This window comes from Phodopus roborovskii, unplaced genomic scaffold (genome assembly GCF_943737965.1).
Source record: "Phodopus roborovskii unplaced genomic scaffold, PHOROB, whole genome shotgun sequence".
In the NCBI taxonomy this organism is placed as follows: domain Eukaryota; kingdom Metazoa; phylum Chordata; class Mammalia; order Rodentia; family Cricetidae; genus Phodopus; species Phodopus roborovskii.
Window position 1 is genome coordinate 1 of NW_026125872.1, and position 8,819 is coordinate 8,819.

At 40.5% G+C, this 8,819-nt stretch overlaps 1 pseudogene; it reads left to right on the forward strand.

Annotated features, from left to right (window-relative positions):
- Positions 1-6,924: 6,924 nt before the first annotated feature.
- On the forward strand, positions 6,925-8,414 carry LOC127217879 (E3 ubiquitin-protein ligase MSL2-like; annotated as a pseudogene).
- Positions 8,415-8,819: the final 405 nt, after the last annotated feature.

Below are 8,819 nucleotides of genomic sequence, written 5' to 3' on the forward strand. Positions count from 1 at the left end.
GGTTCTGAATTAAGACTTAGTCTTCGTGGAAATATCCTTTCATGAATATGAAATATCCTTCTGGATTTCTTTTCAAAATATTATTCTGATGCATATTTCATTAGATACGATATCTTTTCCTGCTTGTTTCTTATGCTCATCAAATTAGAAAAATTGCTACTCAAACTTTTCATGTGTGTAGGAGGAGGAGAACCCGGTTTTCATACTCATTATATTACCCCTTGTATAAGTATATTACGTCCATTGATATTAAGGAATATTAATTATCTGTGACTGTTAATTCTTCTTTGATATTTAAAATAATTTATTTAACGTTCCATTACCACTTTGCCACCACTCATCTACTCTCTGCTTCCCCTACCCTCTCATCTGTTCCTCAGACAGAGTGTCCACTAAGTTTCTCCCTTCCTCCACTTGAGGCAGGACTAAGACTCCTTTCCACCCCACACAAACCAGTGTCTCAGCTGTATGAGGTATCTCTTCATATAAAATAGGCTATACTATCTCGGTTTGTGAATTAGAGTTAGAACCATTTATTATCTGAGAGACACCCTTGACCCCTATATTAAGGGAGTATAGTTTAGTCTTATGTAGTGCCCCCATTATCAAACCAGAGTCCCTGATTTCTCACTACCTTGGGTCAAGCTTATTCTGCAGGTTTTCCCATCATGGTCTTGACTGCTTTATTCATATTATTACTCCTACCTCACCAGTGTGTACTCTTGGAGCTTTGCCAAATGATTACTGGTGTATTTATGCATCTATTTCCATCTGTTTCTGCAAGAGTGTAATTGCTTCTCAAGGGTTTTAGATTGTTGGTTTGGGTATCATCTGCTTTATATCTACTACACACACACACACACACACACACACACACAAACACACACACACATATATATATATATATATATATATATATTTAATCTTTCTGAATTTTGGGTACTTGTCTTGGTAGTTTTATTTTGGTTCTGTTTCATGTGCCTACAAATTTTAGGATGTTGCTGGTTCTGATCACTAATGAGTATGCCATTGTGTACAGCACCACATTATCTTTATAGTTTTTTCAGTTGATAGTCATATAGGTTGTTTTCCAAGATTTAGACTTTATGAAATATGTGGCTATAAACATATATAATCAAGTATCCTTGTAGTATAATTGAAAGCATTCTTTGTGTATGACTACTTCATACTTTCCTTGTATTGTTATTTGCAGATATAGAAAAAGAAAGAAAAAACAATTTACATAAAACTGTTTGCACAAAAAGATAAGGTAAATAAAGGTATAAACTGTGTTTATAATTGTTTACATTGAGTGACTTTGTGCTATATTGTCATACCATAATATCATTAATTTTACACTGCCATCCCAGTGGAATTATTTTTCCCCATATCATGGGGTACAAAAGTAGAGGAGAGCTGAAGAGGATGCAGTGTTTTCTTTGGATATGTTACTAGTGTCCTGTATAGTCTTTAGTATTCACAAGATAAGAGGTGATTCCATTCAGGGCATGTCTAAGTGCATGAATAATAGCCTTGAAAGTGATGCAAATTACTCTTCCAAAGATATGGTACTCATACGTAACACAGTCTGAGAAAAAGTTGTTCAAAAGCTTTTTTTTTAGCCAATATCCTCTTTCCGAAAGATGTAAGCTTATAATAATTAAACCTCAGAATAACCAATCATGTCTTGAGTTTTCCATTGTTATACTTCATTATGTAAGATGTCAAACTATATTATTTTTATTTGTTTTATTCATTAATTTCATTTTTCTTATTTTATATATTGATTCAACTGCCCTTTTCCTCACTCCCTCCCTTGTACTTCTTCCTCCCTCCCTCCAACCCACTTGCCCTCCTACTACCCTCCTATCCCATTACACCCCTATTACACAGTGAGGGTGATGACTTCCAATAGGGATCAACAAAGTCTGTCATGTCGTTTGTAGTAGGCCCTCCATCCAACCTCTATGTTTAGGGAGTATCCATTCATGGGGGGGATGTGTTCCCAACTTTCTTTTGTGCACCAGGGATACATACTGGTTCCACAGTCAGAGGTCCCTTGACTGCTGAAGCCTTTAGTGAGACCTAAGATCAGGGTGTGTGATTTAGTACAATTCTGGTTTCCCAAACTGTCAGTATAGGGTCTATTACACAGTCTCTCTTGTTCAGGTCAGCTGTCTCATGTGGGTTTCTGTAGCCTGGTCTAGTCTCCATTTTCTTATCACTCCCTTACAGCATCTGAATTCCAGTTTTTCAGTGATTACCTGTGGGTATCTGCTTCTGTTTCCACTGAGCTACTAGTTATGGTAGATAAGTTAGTCATCAATCTCATTATCAGGGAAGAACATTTGGGTAGGCTTCCACTGTTTCTCAGGGATTGTTATTTGGGGTCATCCTTGTAGGTCTCTGGACATTTCTCTAGAATAATTTTTCTCTTCAAACCTACTAATGGCACCCTATTTTATGGTATCTCTCTCTTTTTCTCTCATCTTTTCCTCCATTGACTCAATCTTCCTAGTCCCACATACTTTCCTCTCTCCCCTTCTCTTTCTCCTAGCTCCATCTCCAGTCATTATCCCACACTCCTAATATGCTCAGATATCTTGTTCCTTTCCCCCTACTATGAAGGACCTTCTAAGGAATCTCAGTAACTTACTCGTTGTATCTTAACTCTCTGGCATTGAGAAGCTAATCACTGGTGATGCTTTATCTATGTTAAAACCCATATATGAATGAGTACATACCATGTTTCTCATTTTTGTTCCAGGGTTGCTCTCATTCAGGAATGGTTTCTTCAAATTCCATACATTTGCCTGTGAACTTCAAGATTACAATTTTTCCACTGAGTAGTATTCTATTTTGTTAATTGCTACAACTTCGTAATTCATTCTTTAGTTGAGAGGCATCTAAGTTGTTTTCCAGGTTTTTTGCTATTAAAAATAATGCTGCTACATAGTTGATCTCTTTTGTTGCATGGATGCCAAAGAGTGGGATTGCCAAATCCTATAATTGACTGATTTCAATTTTTTACTGAGGGAACCACCATACTAATCTCCAAAATGGCTGTATAAATTTGCACTCCCACCAGCATTAGAGGGGTATTCTCCTTTCTCAACATACTGCCAGCATAAGTTGTCATTGGTGTTAATAAATTTAGCGATTCTAGTAGGAGTAAGACATGATTTTCCAAGTTGTTTTTTATTTGCATTTCCTAATAGATGAGGATGTTGATTACTTTCTTAAGAATCTTTCAGCTGTTTTGATTGTCTCTCTTGAGAATTCTTCATTCAGTTCTGTACCCTAATTTTAAATAAGGTCATTTGGTGTTTTTGTGTCAGCTTCTTCAGCTCTCTGTCAGATGTAGGTTTGGAGAAGACCTTTTCCCAGTGTGTGTGTTGCCATTCTGGTCTTGTCAACTGTGTCCTTTGCCTTACCCTAGCTTCTCAGTCTATACCATCATCAAGTTATGCCAGTACCATTTTTTAAAGATGATTTCCTCCTCCCATTGTATACTTTTATCTGTTTTGTTTTGTCAAAAATCAGATGATTGTAGGTGTGTAGGTTATTATCAGAGTTTTTTTATTTAATTCCTTTAGCATACCTACTTTTTGTGCCAATAAAAGCTATTTTCAGAATTTTAGTTCTATACTACAGCTTGAAATCAAGGATCGTGCTGCATCACGAAATTCGTTTATTGTGTATATGGTTGTTTTTGGTTATTCTGGGTCTTTTGTAAGTGGAGAATTTTTCTGAGATCTTGATGGGGATTGCAGTGAATTTGAGATTTCTTTTGACAAGTTTTCTATCTTTACTATATTTATCCCACCTATCCAAGAGAATGGATCAGTTTTATGGTATCTTCTTTAATTTACATCTTTAAAGACACAATGTTCTTGCTATATAAGTATTTCTCTTATTTGTAAGCATTAGTTGAAGATACTTTATGTTATTTGTGACTATTTGTAATGGGTGATGTGTCTCTGTTTTATTTCTGAGCCCCATTATCATCTGTTATAGAAGGGCTACTGATTTTTTTTTTTGACATTCTCTTGTATCCTGATAGTTTGCTGAAAGTGTAAATCAGCTTGTAGCAGTTCCCTTATAGAGTTTTTTGTGTCCCATATGTAAACTGTCATATCATATGCAAATAGTGACAGTTTGACTTCCTTCTATTTGTAACCCATTGATCTCCTATTGTTGTCTTATTGTTTTTAGTTAGATCTCTTCAAGTACAATATTGAAGAGGTATGGTCAGAGAGAGCAAACTTATCTTGTTCCTGATTTTAGAGGAATCACCTTAAGCTTCTCCCATTCTGTTTGATGTTGGCTATGTACCTGCTTATTCCTGATCTCCTCAAGATATTTACCCTTGAAATGGTGTTGAATTTTGTCACAGGCTTTTTCAGTGTCTAGTGAGATGATCTGTGGTTTTTTCTTTTCAGCTTTTTTTATATGGTGGGTCACATTGATAGATTTTTTCAAATGATGAACCATGGATGAAGCTTCCTTTGTCATGATGGATGATTTCCTTGATGTGTGCTTGGATTTGATTCGCTAGTATTTTATTGAGGTGTTTCTCATTTTGTGTTCATGAAGGATATTAGTCTGTAGTTCTCTTTCTTATTTGTATCTTCGTGTGGCTTGAGTACTTGGGTACTTGTGGCCTTGTAGAGTTTGGTAATGAATCATCTGTTTCTATTGTGTGAAACCATTGAGGATTATTGGTATTAGCTCTTCTTTGGATTTCTGGTAGAAGTCTACACTTGCAGCCAACTTGCTCAGGGCTTTTTTTGTTAGGGAGGCTTTTGATGACTGCTTCTATTGCATTAGGCTGTATTGGTGTATTATCTAGAGGATGCTCCCTCCCACAGCAGGTGGTGAGTCATGGGGATGCCCCGCTGAAACCCCGGTCTCTAGACCACAGTGCACTACAGGGAAAGCCCAAGCTAAGGACAATGTTCCTTCTAACAAATCCACCAAAATCCACACAACCTAGGAGAGAGAGAGAATTTGAGAGCATTTTCGGGAGGGGAGGAGAGAACTTGAGGCTGCACTGAGCATTCTCTGTTCTAAGAGGCATAAGTGGAGAGCAGGGCATGAGAAATGTGCTCATGTTTGGTCAGGGGTGGATGTGGGGGGGGGGAAGGTGGGACAGGGGTAGCAGTGGGGCATGGTGGGGATGGTGTGTGGGGGGTTAAGGGTGTGTATGGTTTTCTAGATGGACTGTCAAAGTGCACTATTAATGGCAAAGGCTGCAGGGTCAGGGAGGTGTTATGAGGGGTGATGGGTGGGTTGTGCATGCCCTGGGCCAGCTCGTAGCTCCAGTAGGGCATGGAAGGGGCTTTTAGAGGCAAATCAGGGAAGGGGGGAAGTGGAGGGAAGGGAAGGTTGGGGTGCGGGTATTGAAAGCACACTTTGTGCATTCATTCTAGGGTTAGCAACAACAGTGGCAGCCAAGTCTCAAGGATGACAGTGTGTCTGCCCCCTTGAGGCTAATGGTCTCAAGGCGGTGAGACATGGGGAGGCCCCTGTTGGTCCCTGTGCCTGGCACCACAGTGCACTACAGGGACAGCCCAAGTGAAGGGACAATATGCATTCTAACCAATCCACCAAACCCCACACAACTTAGGATAAAGAGAATTTGAGAGCTCATGTGGCAAGGGCAGATGAGGCTTGCACTAAGCATGCTCTGTTCTAGGATACCAAGCGGGCCTGGAACACTGCACCATCCACACAACCAGAGAAGTCTATGCCCAACAGAGGTAGAGCTGTGTGTGAAGTGAATTTGAGGGCAGCCTGAGGCCTGAGGGAGGAGCCTGCATCATTTCTCTCCTCTGGGGCGGTGGCAGAGTCCTGGTGGGGTGAACTTGCCTAAGCCACGGGTAGTCAGTCAGTGGTAGTAGAGCTGGGAGTAGTCATCAGTGCTGTGCTGAAAAGATGGCCAGGCTGTGAGGGGGCTGCACTTGGGCTGGTGATCCTGAGTTTGGATCCTAGGGAGTGAGAGTCACAGCCACTGCTTGCTGGGCCTGTTTTCTGCCCACTCCCCTTACAACCTCGGACTGAGTATTACCTCCTGGGTCTCCCTTTGCGGGCAGCTGGCTCCTGCCACTCCATGAAGCACAGCATGTGCCCCACATCCAGCATGGCAGGAATAGCAGTGGCCACACCCAAGGCTGCCTAAGGTGCTGGCACTAGACTCCTGTGCGGTAGTCCTTGTCATCCCACTGCCTCTGCGCAGGTGCTGCAATGGAGTAACGCCCCATGGCTGGAGATAAGTGTGCCCCACTGGGACACCATCGGGTCCACACCCATGTGCTACAGCTCCATCCAGAGGTGCCACTGTGGCCAGATATGATGTCGAGCCCAGGCCACCAGGCAAACTGCAGGGCTGGACCAAGTGCCATTCCAGGACAGATCATCCAATCAGTGGCCATCTTAGTTGAACTCTAAAGCTGGATGCTCACTTGTTTCCTCTCTCTTTGGTCTGCATGTCTAAGGGACAGAAGAGGGACACAAAGGCCCCATGTGTGAGGGGTTGTTTTAGCTTCCAAAACTTGCATGGATTTGGTTGCTGCTTTGGCCAGTGGTTCTGCTCAGATTCCTTCCTAATAGTTGTAAACTTGCCATTCTTCCCTCACTGCTTAGAAACTTGCATCTGGGATTTCTATTCAACTGAGAGATATTGGTGTCCAAATGTTTGCAATGAACCCCATGAATGCTACTGTTCTCTATATTTCTGCAAGCGCCATAGTGCTCAACCATGACCCTGGAGACCCCAAGGTGTTTCAAAAGATTTTCAGTATTCTGCCTTACTTGCAACAGTCCCTCTCTTGCTATGTTTGTGGATATTTGCTACAAAATCCTATTGTACCCACCAACTCCACCTGCCAACGCTATGTATGCAAAACTTGTAAAGGCAAGAAAATGATGAGGAAACCTTCATGTAACTGGTGAAAGACTATGAGCAATATGAGTAAGACAAGCAGTTAAGCATCCTACTGAATTCCTACAAGAAACTATGACACAGAAAACACTGGTGCAGGATATAAGAGAAGCAGTTGACTGTTCTTCGACATTTTAGCTTTACTCAATGAAGTATCATTGTTTTGTGAGGAGTCAGAGAAACCTTCAGATTCATCCTTTACTCTGTGTTTGACACATTCCCCTTTACCTTCAACTTCAGAACCCACAGCAGATCCTCAAGCTAATTTATCTTCAAAGTCTAAAAGCGGCCATAGCATAGCTATTGTTTGTTCTATTGTCAATACTTTGCCCTATTTACAAAGGACTTTCAATGGATAGATTTGGTATAAATATCCCCCCTCACCCAAACATCTAAATATGACTGACATTTGTTGGTATAAAAACTGAGGATCTGTCTGACAGTCTGTCACCTGTCTGTGACACGGTAGCAACTGATTTGTGCTCCCCAGATAGAGTTTCATTGAAGACCCAAAACCTGGTGACTGTCTTTTGCTGAGTGTTGAGGAAGTAATCCACAGTTTAGAAACTGTTTGAGATACAGAGGTTGGTTGTCTTAATTTGCATCAAAATTTGGAAACCACTGTATCCAGTGGACCATTTTTTCAGCTTTCTTCCCAGTTTCTAAGCCATAATATTTTTATGTCTACCAACCGTACACTTCATGGGTTATCATGTACAGTAGCAACTCTTAAGGTAGCAAGGTTGAATCAAAAAAGAACCAGGTCTGAAAGCAACAGTGAAATGTTCAGCCATTTCCAATTTCTACCATTACCAGAGGCACAACCCTGGGGGTGACTTCTCCTGTGACAGTGAAGTATGAAATGAAAATCTCCCTTCAAACTACAGCCACTGTTTCCAATGGTGGCACAATACTCTAGACCAGCAAAACTATACTTTTATCTATTAAAAGCACGAAAAAAGAGTCATGAACACGTATCTAAGAAATCACACTCTAAATCCAAGTCAGATATTCATTAAAAAAAAAAAAGACAAGGCAGGAAAGGCAAAGATTCCTAGTCATCATTTTATGCCAGGAAGTCCTACCAAGATTATGTATAAAAAGCTCCAGGGAAAGAAAGGATGTAAATGTGGGCATGCTATGCAAACTCCAAGTATTCTTACATGGCACAGCAAGTTCTGCCATTGTTACTGTAACCTGAAAGCCTGCTTAGATTGCAGATGATATGGCTGACAAAATTCCTGCATGGCCAATGGGGAGAATAAGATGGAGGCATTTGCTGTGCCAGAGAAGGCCTTGGAGCAGAGCAGACTCACATTGGGTGTTAATGCGACCAGCAATTCTGTGCTCAACACAAGTAGCATCACCAGTGTTATCAATATCACAGGTTTCCCAGCAATTATATTTAGCTGCCAGTACACATGATAACAAAAGTTTGAATGAAGCTATGGATATAAGATTTGGCTATTAAGTCAGTGGGTCTCTAAGCCTACCACTGAGAGGAAATAGCTAAAGTTCTATGGCAGCTTTTGGTTCTGTTGGTTTAACTTGCTGGAGTTCCTGCATATAGATCACTTGTATCTGGTGTATTCATTGATACGTTATATATGATTGTGTCGCCGGAAATGGTTTGCAGATAGTGGGGGAGTAACCCTACAATTATATGTTATTAGTTCTTACAGAACATAATAGTTTGAGAACAAATGCTGATGCAACAGATTTATACAAAATTAACAGTAGCAAGGAAAATAACAATAACCTTGTTGTTTTGATCATGCTTCGTGCATAACCAAAGTTGATCATTTAATGTAAGGAAGTAGCATCTAGTCAGCCATTAGTTTATTAGTAGACATGTCACTGCTTATCAATTTTTGAT